Source organism: Panthera tigris, chromosome A3 (genome assembly GCF_018350195.1).
Source record: "Panthera tigris isolate Pti1 chromosome A3, P.tigris_Pti1_mat1.1, whole genome shotgun sequence".
Lineage (NCBI taxonomy): Eukaryota > Metazoa > Chordata > Mammalia > Carnivora > Felidae > Panthera > Panthera tigris.
Window position 1 is genome coordinate 10,433,553 of NC_056662.1, and position 15,979 is coordinate 10,449,531.

The 15,979-nt window shown below is 54.8% G+C and overlaps 1 protein-coding gene across 1 annotated transcript in view; it reads left to right on the forward strand.

Annotated features, from left to right (window-relative positions):
• Positions 1–5,575: 5,575 nt before the first annotated feature.
• NFATC2 (nuclear factor of activated T cells 2) overlaps positions 5,576–15,979 on the forward strand; it is a 158,573-nt gene continuing 148,169 nt past the window's right edge. The window contains exon 1 of the mRNA XM_042980147.1: positions 5,576–5,618. The gene's annotated coding sequence lies outside the window, so the exon portion shown is untranslated. The remainder of the gene's footprint in view (positions 5,619–15,979) is intronic.

A 15,979-nucleotide genomic window follows, 5' to 3' on the forward strand; every position in this document is an offset into this window, starting at 1 on the left:
GCAGAGGGGAAGGCAGCACAAAGGCCACGAGGTGGGGCCAGGCCAGGGGAGGACGGGGAGGCTGGGATGGGACGGCGAGGGAGACGGGATCAGACAGATGCGTCGGCCGGGGTCTTGGAGGCCATTGTGTTAGGGCCTCTGTTCCCTCCAAACTTAGTGGCTTAAAAAAAAAAAGAAAACCAGTGTGAATGATCTCACGGTGTCTCCGGGTCGGGAGCACGTCATTAAGGGGGGTGATGTGGCCCCGTCATCTGAAGACGCGGCTGTTGGCGGGAGGCCTTCGTTCCTCAGCCTGGGGACCTCTCCAGAGGGCTGCTTGAGTGTCCTTCCAACATGGCAGTGGGCTCCCGCAGAGGGAGGGACCCGAGAACGCAAGGCAGAAGCCACAGACCCGGCCACAGAAGCCACACACTCAATACCCCAGCGTGGCACAGAGCAGGGCCCCCTGGGACCCTGCGGGAGGCTGGCCGGGACAGGCCGCAGTGGGGGCTGGGAGCCTCTGAAATGGCATTTATGCCTGGTCTGGGAGCTTGTATAAGTGCTGTCTGCAGTGGCAAGACGGTGGTCATTTTCGCACAATTACCTACTGCTTATGTCACCAGGCCTTTGCACTTGGAAGATGCAATGTTTTCAGACCCTCACATCTCCTGGCGAGTAAGTACAGCTCCAGGGTGGGCCCCGGTGGAATTCCCCGGGTGGAGAGAGGAACGGGGACGGGAGAGGAGAGAGCAGCGTGGTTGGTGGAAGGCCCTGCAGTGGGGACGGACGCAGAGGCTGTGTGGCTCTGAGCATTTGGGGGGCACTTCAAGGGGGTAAGAGGTGAGCGCTGAGGCTGGGGGGGTGGTGGGGAAGATTTTACGGGTCTGTAAGCCTCACACGGCATTCTGGACTCTCTCCTGAAGGTGATTAGATCCCAGTGGGGGGCTTTAAGCAGGGGAGAATGCCATGATGGGACGTCCCCTTCAGATTCTGAAGTTTAGGGAAGATCGTGCAGGACAGAGCGAGGGGGCCGCCATGGGGGTGCCCCGGCGGGGAAGTGTGGGGGGGGCGGGAAGAGAGGTGGATGGATTCAAGAGCTTTTTAGGAGGGACAGTGTGGCAGCGGAGGGAGGGACAGAGTTAAGGGTGACAGCCACCAGTTTCCTGGCTGAGGCAGCTGGGAAGTAGGGGCCCCTGGTCTAAGCTCCCCAGCCCCACCGGCCACCCTCGGTGAGGTCTCTAGAATTCATGGTCCCCGCGGACAGTTCTCTGCTGCTAGAGTTCACCGCTGCCCGCTCGGCACTGCGGGGCCTTACCAAGGACCAGGCGAGGCCCACGTCCCCAGTTGTGTCCCCGCCCCATTCCCACCACTTAGCCAGTGTCAGGTGCATGGGATCATGCTGGTAGGTGAACAGGTATTTGGTGGGGAGTTTCTCAAAGCAAATGAGAGGCAGTGTAGCCTAGTGGGTAAGAACACGGGCTCTAGGGAGGGCCCGGGGTGGCTCAGTCGGTTACATGTCCGACTTCGGTTCAGGTCACGATCTCAGGGTTCGTGGGTTTGAGCCCCGAGTCGGGCTCTGCGCTGACAGCACGGAGCCTGCTTGGGATTCTCTCTCCCTCTCTCTCTGCCCCTTCCACGCTTTCTCTCTCTCTCTCTCTCTCTCTCTCTCTCTCTCAAGAATAAATAAGTAAACATCAAAAAAAATTTAATGCAGCAGGAGGGCCGGTTGAGGTGCCCTCAGGGAAAACCCTTCTAGATATGCCTGGTGTCGAATCAGTGGTTGAGGCAGCACCAGTAAGTGGTGTCTCAGCAGAAATACCTATGTTTCTTATTTATGAGGCTGTTGGGGGGGGAAGAGAGTCTAATAAAAGGCTTCCCCGGTGATTCAAGGTCTCCTGCAGCCCAGATGTCTTACAGTCTCTCCCCAGGCCTTTCTCCCCATGGCCACCTGGACTCCTTCTATTTGCTTTGATTCAGCTTCTTTTTCGCTTTTTCCTCCTATGCTGGCCCGTTCCCACCCCAGCTGAGAGCTTCTATTTTGGGAGTTTTCGTGGATAATTTAGTGGGCGGAAGCTCCCCACCCACCCCCCTCGGAGCATCCCTTAAAAAAAGGGAGAGTGCTCGAGAGAAGTGAAAAACAGTGGGTGGTTCAGTTCAAAAGGACAAAATATTTCTTGCCCTGGCACTGGGAGAGGAAAGAAATTGTCTGAGGAACCGAATAGCTAAACTAAGAAGCCGAAAGCTGCAGCCCATAAGGGCAAATTAGGTGACTCAGCCGCGACTCCCCCAGCTCCAATCCTTGCAGTATTAAAGTGCTTTAAAAGGGAAAAATGCTTAACTGTGACAAAGAGTGGGCTCCATAAAAATGCGGCTAATGCTGATTCTACCGAGCTCCAGAAGGCGGCCCCCTCTCGGCCGTGCTGGGCACCTGTGGACATCGGGACTCGCCTCCGAGGCCTGAGCCCGGGTGGGACTGAGTCTAAAATTATCCCCGATAATGAGCCTTGCAGAAGAGGACCCAGTGTGTGCTCCTTTCCCGCCTTGCTTCTGGCCTCTAGGACCTCGGCTCCCAGGGAGGCCTCCGGGAGCAGGGGCCGCGGTGCCAAGAACGTGGGCTTTGTCGCCAGACAGAGTTGGGTTCGGGTCCAGGCTGGTTGTAGGAACGTCAACTCGGCGAGCCTCAGTTTGCCCATCTGTGAATGGGGCTCACGGCCCCAAGCCCGGCGGGAAGGTGAAACGAACGAGATCCTGCAAAGAGCCTCTCGCGTTTCACAAACGGAGGCTTTTGGACGGACTGCAGGGTCAAACAGGGTCAGTCCTGGCTTAAGCACTGCTCGCGACTTGACCGTGGGAAGGTTTGTTTTAGTATATATTTTCGGCACTTATTATATGGCTTCGTTGTTCTTAGCATCACGTTCTTGTGTCAACTCTGGGCAAGGCATCAATGGTGGCCCCGTTTGACGGAGTGGGTAAGTGAGTGTAGCAGAACCAATCTGCCCTCGATCCTGCCTCTCGGGTCATCCAACCCAGTGCTGCCCGCTAGAACTTTCTACAGTTAGATGGAAATGCTCTGTTCTGCACTGTCCCAACTTGGTGGCAAATGGCCACATGTGGCTTTTGAGCACCTGGAATGTGGCTCAGGCACCGAAGGACTGGTGTTTATGTTTTATTTAAGTGTTAATTATTTTGAATTTTAATAGCTACACGTGGCTAGGGGCTACCAGCTCACACAGCACAGGGCCAGCCCCTCGGGTGTCAGGGTATCACTTTGCAGAGTCAAGAGCAGGAATCCACAGAGGACCCTAACTCAGGGCCGGGCACACAGTCGGTGCGGGATTTGGGGCCGGCTAGTCCTAGGATTTCTAAGTAGAGCGATCGTCCCCGGAAGACAGTGGTTCACCGTGTTGCCTGCTGTCTGGACGGCAAAAGGAAGCAGAGTCCCGACTTTTATTCGTGCCTAGGAGACCACCTGGAGCCAGCTCGCCCAAGGCTTTCCCAGTTTTAAAAGTGAAAGATCTGCGTCCGGGAAGCCCCTCAGTCCTCGCAAACCAGGGTGGCCGATCGCCCTGTTCTTGCCTCAGACGAGGGGGTGCAGAGTCCTCAGGGTTGGCCGGGGCGGGGCGGGGGGGGGGGAGCTTCCTCCGTAGGCTCACTGCAAAGAACCTTCTCCCTGGCCTCACAGGCTGCAGCCCAATATTTGCCACATCGAGCAACGGGCAACTCATCTGCCCTCTGTGCGCCTCAGTTTCCCTTTTGGAAGGTCGGGGAGAGGATCCCCCGCTTGCAGGGTGGCTGCAAGGAATTCAGCATAAGGTGGTACAGGGCCCGGGGCACAACTAGCAGGTGGACGGATGTGGCTGCTCTTGGGGGGGCGCGCAGGCTCGCTTAGATCCTGCCGCCGGAGGCCATGCTGGTCAAGGCCGGCTTCCAGGCGAGGTGGGGGGTGGGGTGGGGGCGGGGGTGAGGGGGGCTTTCCACGGTTGCTCTTTGAGGAACAGCATCTGCAACAGAAGTGGTCACGTCTGAGAGCTCAGCGAGGCTGTCGTGGGTCGAGGCCCGGAAACAGAGTGGTCCCGCCGATGGAGCCAGCTCGCTCCAGTGCGTCTCCAAGTTCCAGCCGATCGGGGAGGGGGTGGGGGTGCTGATGAGTCACCAGCCCCGGTGCTACCCGCAGCTTTATCAACAGGGTCTGAGATGGCCATTTGCAAAGCTGGCTTCATCCGTGGGCCCGGCGTTTCCCACCCTGCGCGCAGGTAGAGGCAGAGCTGGGCCGTGTGGACAGAGAGCGTCTCGACGGCGGCACCCCTCCCCCACCCCCACCGGCCTTCTGGGGTCCGTGGCCTCTTGATGGGAGCCACGCGTGGCATCCCGCGGACCTTCTTCGGGACACTGTGCAAAGTTCATGACATCCCTTCCCTTTATTTTCCTGTTTATTCAGAGCATGTGTAAACACATGGGTTGCCTGGTTCCCGCGTCTCTTTGGCCATTTCATTATTGCTGGAGCATCTGAACATCACTGGAAACCTTGGGTTTTCTAAATGAACCTAAAAATAAACTCTTTGAAAAAAAAAACTCTTGGAGTTGGAGAGTTGACACAAGGCACCGTTATTTATTTCTTTTCCCTCCTCCTCCCCTCCCCCTCCTCCCCCTCCTCCCCACCATCCCTGCAAAACAAAACAAAACAAAACAAAAAAAATGGGGGCGGCCAGAGGCCTGGAGGGACCTGGAGGGCCCCCCCCCCCCCCCGTCAGTGTCCACGGGGCCTTGACCCCCTGGGGTGTGGGTATGAGCCCGGGGCAGCTTGCTCGGGGAGAGAGGCCCGCTTGCAAAACGGGGGGCTCAGGCGTGTGGGGCACGGGTTGCTGGGCGCCGCGGCGGGCGAGGGGAGGCGGCGGCCCGGGCGATGCTTGCAGACGGCCGCGGAGCTCCTGCAAGGCCGACTTGGACGCCGCGCGCCCCCACCCTTCTCCTCGCCGTCGCCCGCCTCTGCTCCCTCTCCCCGACTTTTCTCCCGAACAATCGGGGACTTGTGCTGGCGGCCGAGGGAGCCACGGAGCTGGCTGGCCGCGGAGGAGGCGACGTCATGGATTCCTGAGTGTGAAGTTTGCAGGAAAGCCCTTAGTTTTGGAGATGGCCGGGATCCAGCGGTTTCCATGGCGCTGGATAAACAGGAGGAAACAGTGAGGGAATCCCGTTATTTTACTGCATTGAAAGCCTATAAACACGGAGCGCGGGGAAGGAAGTCGCGTTCCCTCTCGAGTAAGCCCGAGCGCCCAGCCGCGCCGGGAGCGGGAGCGGGAGCCGGGGGCCGGGAGCCGGGAGCCCGGAGGTGGGAGCCGGGAGCCGGGAGCCGGAGCCGGGAGCCCGAGCCCGGAGGCAGGAAGCGGGAGCCGGGAGCCCGAGCCCGGAGCCGGGAGCCGGGAGCCGGGAGCCCGAGCCCGGAGGCGGCAGGCGCGCAGCTCCCGGGCCGCTCGCAGGCTCCTGGGCCAGCCCGGCGAGCATGCTTTAGGGAGGACGGGCCCCGCGGCTCTCCCTCTCCCACGGCGCGCCGAGCCCCCGTCCGCCCCCGATGCAGAGAGAGGCTGCGTTCAGACCGGGGCACTGCCAACCCCTCCGCATCATGGGGTCTGTGGACCAAGGTAAGCGAGCGATCGCCTCCTGCTTCGGTCTCTTCCTCCTCCCGCCCTCCAGCCCTGTCCCTTTCGCTCCTCTCGGGCAGCGCTTTCGGCCCCGGGCTCAGGTCGCGGGGAGGCCCGGGGACCGCGGTCTCCTGGGGCGCGCGCGCAGGTAGAGGGGCCAGGAGGAGAGGTGCCCTCGCCCCTGGCCCAGGAGGGGAGACCGGGGGGAGCCAACGTCAGGCCACTTGGCAGGGGGGCAGTGAAGGGTCCCGAGGCCGGGATTCCCTGGGCAAGTCCGTCGTGAGGACGGTCCCCTCGGTGGGACAGTGGGAGAGGTTCTCGCTACTAACCCGCGAGCTGCTTAACCATTTCAGCACCGGGCTGTTGACAGGGGATGCCTTTCAGTTTCGTCATCATCGTGATCATCATCATCCTCGTCTAGCTTTTTTTTCTTCCTTTAGGAGAACACGCTTGGCATTTTGCTGTATAATAGACACAGTAAGGAGGGTTTTGCTTTTCAACAGTTAGAGCGGCACATGCCCTGGGACATTTAAACAACTTTCTTCCCCCCCGTTTGATGTGCCTGGTGGAGACGGTCCTCCGGCCCCCCTTTTAAGTGCAATGTACCATCAGTTTGTTTGGCGATCTGATTACACTCCCCTTTCTGGGTTTCTGTCTTTCCCCGTCCTCTTGGAGTCAGCCCCGGAATCATACTATTTGGACCTTACGGGAGGGGCTTAGCCTAATAAGAATACGATATGAAAATAGCCATCCGGTTGGGACAGCGGAGGGCTTTCGGCCGGACGCTAACGACGCGGGCGTTCAGAGTGGGAACCAGGCAGCGGGATGTGTTTTTCAGAGGCCAGGCGGGCGCGTAGCGGGGGGGACACTGCCAGAGGGCAGGCCTGCAAGAGTTAAGTGAAATAAATAGCGTAGGAGGAGTTAGCCTCGTGTCATAAAATCGGAGTTGAATGTAGGTTTTGTGCTCTGTGTGGCTGATTAAAGTTCTGGGGCAAAAGAAATGACAATTTCAGTAAATAAACCTGAAGGGCTTTTTTTTCTTTTTTCTTTCTTTTTTTTTTTTTAAACCAGAGTGAGGCCAAATGCCTTGGGTTAGGTAAATGGTGTGCTTTCCACAGCAGACCTCGGTGACATGTATTTTTAGCCGAGCTGCACTTTTGAAAGCAAGCCCTGCCAGTGCTTTGAACCTTTTTACTGGTACCAGTTTATCTTGTTCTCTGCTAGTGGTCAAGCATGTGACAATGGTGGCCAAAACACATTGCTAACATCGCATCATCTGTAAAAATGATACTCTCGGCCGGCTGACAGATCTATTACGGACACGAGCCGGCTTTTACTGTCATACCAACCGAAAAGTGGTGTTTGATGTTACGACGGTGGGGGTGGCGCTGGGGGACAGACGAATGGCACATTCAGCTGTATTCAGAGAGAGAGAGAGAGAGAGAGCAAGCTTGGAGGAGAAGTTGGGCTTCTGTTTTACTGTGTGATCCAACAAGCCTCACATTTTATTGAGGCGGTTACACCCCTGCTCTGGGTTTATGAACTCGCTCCTCTCTCAAGGTCTTGAAGTATGTGTATTTTGGGTGTGCACATGCATCGCGACCCTCCCTGGCCCGAACTCTTGTGTGCAGGGATTGTGAGTGCGTGCGTGCCACTGTGAGTGCACGCATGTGGGAGACAGGGCCCCGCATTGTTCCCGGCAAACCGCATTTAGCATGCCAAGGCAACTGGGCACACAGAATGCAATCCCAGGCATCAAAGACAGCTGGCGTGAGTCGTTTCCCCCATGTCCTGCCCAGGGGTCTCCCGAGGGAAAAATCTCACGCCCTTTTAAACTCAGCGCCACCGCGCTCCTAGGAAGAGACCTGTCGTGTGCATGCCGATGGGTGGGGTCAGCAATAGTGAATAGAAATATTTGCATGGTAAGAAAATACTGGCCTTGCTGGGCAGCGTTGGGTCAGGGTTCTGGGCAAGACTGAAGATCTGGAAAAGGTGTGTTCAGGTTCATCTGATGTGGGAAGATGGAAAGTATTTTAGGAATAAACAACCCCAGGGCGAACTCTGCCCAACCCCGGACCCAAACGCCCCGTCTTCTGCTTGGATTAGAATTTCTGCTTTGCCACCTTGCAGCTGGGTGATCTGGGGCAAGGGACCTAACCTCTCTGTGCCTAAGTTTCCACATCTGTGAAACGGAGCCAGTAACAGCGTCTCCCTTACAAGTTGTCGTGAGCTTCGGCGAGGTGACACAGGTAGGGCACCTGGCAAACGTTGGCTGCAATTCCTTTTCCCTTGAAGATGCAAAACAGTGACATCTCGATATGGAGGCGGGATTTCACAGAGAAAACTCTTTGGAGGGATGCGGTGCTTTAAATCTCTCAAGGTACCCTTTTACCTTACCGGAGCTTCCCAGTGGCGCAGATGGGGCTGAGATCACGGCTTGTAAAGCGTTGTTTCCTCACCCGCAAGAGGGGATAAGGACCGTGGTGACCCGGTGGGGCCATCATGAGCATCCACGTGAAATCAGGCACACGAAATGCTTCCCCCTGTGCTTCACGGGAGGTTAACACACACGAAATGCTACGACTGCCTGACGGTCGAGGACCACGAGGGCTATTGTGCCTCAGGCCACACAGCAAGTTAGTAGCGCGATGCCTGGCACGTGGCGGTGGTGAGGGCAGACACACATGGGCACTGGCCGGGTGTTTTAGAAGTACGAAGTCATTTCATCTTCAGGGCCACTGTATATGCGTGGTAAGTACGCAATTTTTGTCTCCTTCACGGAGGAGGGGAGTGAGGCCCAGAGACGTGCTGTGACTGGCCAAGTGTCACCCAGCGGGGACGTGATGCAGCTGTAATTTGAATCCAGCCTCTCTACCGTATGCTCTGTTGTCCCTGGAACTCATTAATATTTTTTAAAAAAAATTTTAGTGTTTATTTATTTTTGAGGGGGGGAGGGGCAGAGAGAGAGGGAGGCACAGAATCGAATCAGGCTTCAGGCTCCGAGCTGTCAGCACCAAGCCCGACGTGGGGCTCGAACCCACGGACCGTGAGATCATGACCTGAGTCGAAGTCGGACGCTCAACCGACTGAGCCACCCAGGCGCCCCTGGGACTCATTAATATTATTATAGTTTGACAGATGAGGAAAGCGAGGCAGACCTGACCCTGGTCCTGGGATCTTTTCCCAGCACCACATTGCTCCTTGACATATCCTGGGAGGGAAACAGAGAAGTGTGGGAGGATGGGGAGGGAACAGGCATCATCGTTAGAGACAGGGAAACTGAGGCAGCAGCTGACTTGTTTCAGTTGTAGGGTGAGTCAGGGAGAGCTTTTTGCCCATGAAATCACAATGTTTCCACTTCCACTCGAGGGAGACAGTCCCACGATGGCCAGGAGGCTCTTAAGTCGGCACTGCCTCCTGCCTGCACTGGACAGAGACCTCTCCAAGGCCCCTCCTCCTGGCTAAGCCCTTCCATTCCCCCCCGCCCCCATCGCCCCGCCCCCACCCCCTGACCCCCGCGAGACCTGTGGGTCTCTCCCTCTTTCCCCAGAGCTTCAGACAGAAGCAGTCATTTTTTCCAGATGCTCCTCTGACTACCTTCATTAAAAACTCTCCTTAACTGGATTGTAAGCCCCCTTAGGACAGGGGCCAGGTCTATTCCTGTGACTACAGTGGGACCCCGGTGACATTTCTACACTGGAGAGAGGTCAGTCGCTTGGGATCCGAGTGATCTGAGGTCACATCCTGTTTCTGCCACTTGTTAGCTGCATGACCTTGTGCAGGTAGCTTCATTTTCCTGTGTCTCAATTACCCCACATTGAAAAGGATGACGGTAGTAATACATAGAGTAATAGCTGATACATTTAACATCTGAGCATCAGCCGGTCGGAACAGCAGAAGCAGGTCCCAACAGACTCCCCGGCTGGGTCAGGCTTCAACCCTTTATTTGCTGAGTTGCAAGGAAGGTCCCCAGGGAGCAGAGACCCTTGGAGGGGATGAGGGCAATTATTTATTCATCTATGGAGAGTTTCAGTCTTTTAATAAACAATATGACCCTCAAAGTACCCACTTCAAGATAATTGCCGTCATTATTACTGTGTAACTCATTAGCTCAATATTTACTCTCCACCCCTCCCCCCCCCCCCCCCCCCCCCCCCCCCCCCCCCCCCCCCCCCGCAAAAGAATCCAAAGTAAAGAAACAATTGCCAGGTGCTTCCTCGTGCATTTTCTTGTTGGAGACGTCTCCCTTACTACATGCACGACTGATTGAGTATTTCACATCTTACCTGGAAGAAGCCAGGCAGGTTTCTGTTTTTGTTCCTTTGTTAGAACAGGGATTTAAGACTCTGACTGCCCAGACTGGACTGGATGCCCCCGCCCTGTGCTGGTCACACGGGGGGTGACTGTCCATGCTTCCCTCCTGTCTTCTTTCAGACTTCAACTCCAGGAAGCAGAAGCCACAGCTGTCTTGTTCACTCCTGTGGCCCCAGTGCCTTGAGCAGTGCCTGGCACTTAGTAAGTGCTCGGTACTTTTTTGTATTAAATGGGTGGACAGATGAATGAAGGGATGGATGGATGAAGGGATGGATGGATGGATGGACGGATGATGCACAGGATGGGTGATGTGACTTCTTAGGGCCCCAGAGCTAAGATAAACTCTGGAGCAGGGTGTCATCTGTTTGGTTCACTCTCGTTGGCGTCCTTTTCATAACAGTGGTGGACTTTGACTTTTGCATTTTCCCCCCCAAGGCTGGTGACCGAAGCAAGGTTCCTCCTGGGCCATCCAACAGGCACATGCTTCCACGTTGTCTGCAATGAGTCAGTCTCAAAGAGCATGGCAGCTAATGCTACTTGCCGACTGCCGGCTATGGGCCAGGACCCCTCCTGGCACCACCCCAGTAACCTCACACCGGCCTGAGAGCTATCATGCCCTTCTTGCACAAAGAGGTCCAGTCACCCCACAGGGTCACACGGCTAAGTCACAGAGGCTGGGTGCAGCCCGCTCCACCCCGTTGCTCCCTGTTAGGTTGAATGATCGTAACAACAAGGTGACCTGTGTTCTGTTTCATACACATTCTGTGCGGCCAAGCACTTTACCCGTATTCTCTCAGTGGCTTCTCGCAAAACCCCCAGGAGGCTGGTATGGAATATGATCCCCGTTTAGGGACGAGGAAACTGAGACGGGGAGTAGTCGAGGCATTTTGAGGGCAGGCCCAGACCCTGTTGATGCCCAGAGCTTGGCGTCTAATGGCCCACGGTCCTGTCCCCGCTGCTTCCTGCAGCAGGACCACCCTGTGAGACGGTGAGCTCGAGAGGGGGCCACGTCCCCCTGCAGGACCCTCCACAATATTTGGAGCGGGGCTGGGGGCTGGGGACTTCTCCCGCCTTCTGCCTTGACTTTCTGGGCCACCCAGTAACTTCGGGCAGCCCCCATGCCCTCCCTGTCTGATCTTCTCCAGCACGACGGACCTGTCCAGGGGCCCAAAGCCTCTCTCGGCAGCCAGGGCTCCACTGGCGCTTCTTCGGTGACTCAAGTGCTCCCATCGCTGGCACTGCCGCTGCCCCCGGAGCCAGTCTCTGCCTATTCCACTCACTCCTTTTGCACACGCGCCCCTCAGGCCTTCCCTCTGCCCGGGCCAGCCTGTTCACCTGCTGTCCCCTCCTTCCACACCTTTCCTCAAGGCCCAGCTCATTCTCACCTCTTCTAAGAAAGCTCCCTTGCCCATCGAACTCATGTTCATCAACAATTTTGGAGCATTTACTATGTGCCGGTTACCATCCCAGATGCTGGGGAAGGAGTAGGGAATGAGACCGTCTGCCTTCATGAGACAAGCGGCAAGCAAGTGGACCCGGGAATACCCAAGATAGTTTCGAATGGGGTCAAATGCTAGAGACCAAAGTAGGAGAATAGAGCTGGGAATAACTTGGTATAAGCACGTATGCACGTATGTGTGCATGTGTGTACGCATGTACATGTACTAACACACGTGTGTATGCACGCATGCACGTACATGTGCACGCATGTGTGCATGCATGTGTATATGTGTATGTGCATGCATGCACATATGTATGTGTAAGCATGTGCATATATGTGTGTGCATGCATGTGTATATGTGCATGTGCACGCATGTGTGCATGTATGTGTATATGTGTATGTGCATGCATGTGCATATGTATGTGTAGGCATGTGCATATATGTGTGTGCATGCATGTGTATATGTGCATGTGCATGCATGTGTGCATGTATGTATATATGTGTATGTGCATGCATGCGCGTATGTGTGTGTAGGCATGTGTATATGTGTGTGTGCATGCACATGTGCGTGTATTCATGTGTATATACGTGTATGCATGTGTATGTGTATATGCGTGTGGGCATATGTGTATATGCATATATATGTGCATGCGTGTATGCATGTACTCATGTGTGCATGTGTTGTGTGTATAGATGTATGCATGTGTGCGTGTGTATATGTGTATGCACGTGTGCATGCACGTATATGTGCATGTGTGCATGTGTGTGCAAGCATGCATGCGTATATGTGTGGGTAGTGTGTGCACACATGTGTGCACATGTATGCACATATGCACACACATGTGTGCATGTATATGTGTATACGTGTGCGTGTACACGCATGGGTGGTGGGTGGGAGTATTCGTTTCCTATGGCTGCCCTCACAAGTTACCACAAACTGGGTGGCTTAAAACAACAGAAATCTATTTTCTCACAGTTTCGGGGACTAAAAGTTTAAAATCGAGGTGTGGGCAGGGCCGTGTTCTCTCTGAAGGCTCTAGGGGAGGACCCCTCCTCGTCTCTTCCGGCTTCTGGTGGCTCCTGGCAGTCCTTGCTTGTAGATACATCTCTCTGGTCTCTCCATCTGCCCTCACGTGGCCTTCCTTGTGTCTGTGTGTGTCCCTCCTTTTTTTTTTTCATAAGGATACCAGGCATTGGGTTCCAGCCTTTAGTTCTAAAGAGCTCATCCTAACTTGATTACATCTGCAAAGACCCTATTTCTAAGTAAGACCACATTTACAGGTACCTGGGGTTAGGAACTGAACGTGATTTGGGGAAGACACACAGCGTGACCGCACAGTAGAGATCGCTCATTCAGACTGAATGGCCCCCTTTCTCTTCGAAGAGATGTCGTTTTTCACTGACTTCTGAGTGGCCTGGGGTTTGCCTATGAAATGTTTGGGAGAAGAGCATCCAGGCAGAAGGAAGAGGTCCCGAGAAGAGAGATGTTCTTGGAACGTTCAGTGAGCAGCGAGAAAGCCTGTACGGCTGGACCCGAGAGGGCCGGGGAGTGTGATAGGGGACGAGATCATGGAGGCAAGCCAGGGAAGGAGCAGCTTGAGGTTCACTCTCCGAGTCATGGGGAGGCGTTAGGGGAATTTTAAGCAGCGGAGGGTGTGGTCTCGTTAATCTTGTAAAAGCCCATACTGACCATTAAGTGCAGGCGGCCTCTGGCGGGTAAGAGTACGTGTTCCGAATGCACCTGGGAGGCCGTCAGGGCGGCCTGGGTGGCAGTTACTGGTGGCTGGGACCGGCGTGGGGCAGACGAGGTGGGGAGAGGTGGTACTTTCCAGTCCATAGGGCGTGAGGCTTTGTGGTTCCCGAACTGTGTTCCCTCGGGGTCCTGGGGTCCTGCAAGGAATGGTCCCTGTTTTTGGCGACGGGAGTAGATGCCACTAATTTTGCGAAGAATACAGACCACTTCAGACACGTCTTGCCCTCGGTCTAGTCGAGACGCCCCAATTCAGCCCCTCCTTCGTCCTCTGCTATCACTGGGAGTCATAAGACTTTTTTTCAGCGTTTCATCTTGGTCCAAAATGTCCCTTAGCAAATCCGCCCTTAGCTAATAACCGAGGAACAGTGTGACTCAGTAATGAATATCAGACTTGTGTGGGACAAAACCATTTCCGTGGTGGCTTGTGTGACTTTAGAAGTGACATCACGACCTACTCTGGGCCTAGTTTCCTTAACTGAAAAGTGGATAATAGTAATCCTTGCACATGGGGAGGGGGTGCTTGGAGGTTTAAAGATCATGTCTGTGATGCTCTCAGCGTAGATAGAAATGGTCAGTTCAGGGGCGCCTGGGTGGCTCAGTCGGTTAAGCGTCCGACTTCGGCTCGGGTCACCATCTCACGGTCTGTGAGTTCGAGCCCCGCGTCGGGCCCTGTGCTGACGGCTCGGAGCCTGGAGCCCGCTTCGGATTCTGTGTCTCCCTCTCTCTCTGCCCCTCTGCTGCTCATGCTCTGTCTCTCTCTGTCTCAAAAATAAACAAAAACAAAAAAGTGGTCCGTTCACATTAGCTGCCGTGTTATTGTTTTAAATTCAAGTTCGTACTTTCCTTCAGCCTCATAACCTCCAAGGCTGTCCGAAAGGGGATAAACCCATTGTCTGCCAGATCTCCGGGGTCTTTTCTGTGGGTTCTGGATGACCTACTTCATTCACTCACCCCGTGAGCTCAGAGGTGTGTATGAAGGGTCTGCCAGATGCAAGGTAACAGCTAGGCCTTATGGAGAAAGTCCAAGGTACAGAAGACATGCCCGTTTGCTTCTGCAAGTCAGGGAAAGATTTTTCCTTTTGTAAAGTCGGGGAGACAATCATACCTGAAGCCATTTACCTGCTAAATCACTAAAAGTTTCAGCGAGATCTAGTGATCATTTTGACAGAGAAATGCGAGGGGGGGGGGCAAGAGCAGATGCCATGTGTGTCTTTGGGGGGCCAGGGTGTGAAGCTGAGGGAGGGTAGCTCTGAGGTCCCCGAAGTCAGCTTGCTGTCCTTATCACTCCCCGACTTCAAAGAGCATGAAGAGAACACGGCTGTCCCAGACTACGGCAAGGGAGAGAGTGGAAATGAGAAACACAATTCTGGGGAGGCACGGTCGTCTAGGGGGACAGCCCGGGTGACAGAAAGGCAGAAGAAGGCAGATGGTTGAGAAATGGTTGTGGGGCTGGGCCCGGTCCCCTCACCTGCCGGCCCTTCGTCGCCTTCCACAGCAGCAGATGAAGCTCCCCGCCCCCCATGGCACCCGCTGCTTAACTAAAGGCAAGGACAGCGGGTTTGCGGGAAGGTGAGTTTGCCGCCACGCTCCCCTGCTAAGGATCAGTTTCGGAAGGCAGAGGGGAACTTCCGGGAAGCAAGGGGTCAAGAGGAGAAACACAGTCTGGACGTGCTGGGTGGGCAGGGACCAGGTAGGAGGAGTCAAGAACCCGGAAGCTGGGGTCTCAAGCTCCCAGGCTCACGGGGACAAGGGGCAGCTGTGGGGGGTTGGGGGGCTACTTTTTCAGCAGAACCTCGCACCCTCAGAGCAATCCCCTCCTGGAGATTGGTTTTCTCACAGCGGAGAAGTCCTGTGCAGACTTTAAAAGACGATGTAGGTGGCAGAGTGGAGTAGAAGTCGGGTCTCAAACCGGTCTTGCTGTTCCCCCCATTCATAAGGAGCTCGTTCCTGAAAATGGCTTTCGCGGGGGGGGGGGGGGGGGGGGGGGGGGGGGGAGGCGAAACATAAGGAAACACCAGAAGACTCCATAATCGAGATGAGTAATATTTTAAAAATCAAAATTGATGTCAAAAATCCATGCTAAACCAAAGATAAAAACAAAAAATTTAAATCAAGACAGGATCAGTATTACTCATTTTTCCTTTAGCCTCAGGCTCCGGAATAGTTTGCTTGCCATGGATTTTTTTTTTTTTTTCCACATTCATTTTGATTTTTTTGTTTTTTAACTAAAGAAATTTTTTAATGTTTATTTATTTTTGAGAGAGAGAGAGAGAGAGAGAGAGAGACAAAGCGTGAGCAGGGGAGGGGCAGAGAGAGGAAGACACAGAATCTGAAGCAGGTTCCAGGCTGTGAGCTGTCAGCACAGAGCCCGACACGGGGCTCGAACTCACAGACTGAGATCATGACCTGAGCCGAAGTCGGGCGCTCAACCGACTGAGCCACCCAGGCGCCTCTTTAATTTTTTTTTAATGTTTATTTTTAAGAGAGAGAGAGAGAGAGAGACCTAGCATGAGTGGGGGGAGGGAGACACAGAATCCGAAGCAGGCTCCAGGCTCCGAGCTGTCAGGACAGAGCCCGATGCGGGGTTTGAACTCACAAGCGGTGAGATCATGGCCCGAGTTGAAGTAGAATGCTCAACCGACTCAGCCACCCAGGCACCTCATTCATTTTGATTTTTAAAAACATTTTATGGAAATACCATTTATTTGATGGCTGAGATGTTGGCATTGCTTGAATCTAGCCTCATTTGGCTTATCCGAGTTCCAGGCCCGGGGGAGTCCCAACGCATCCATCTATAAATTATAATATTAACATCTAGGGTGAGAATCCCAGGATGTGCTTGATGTCGAGGCG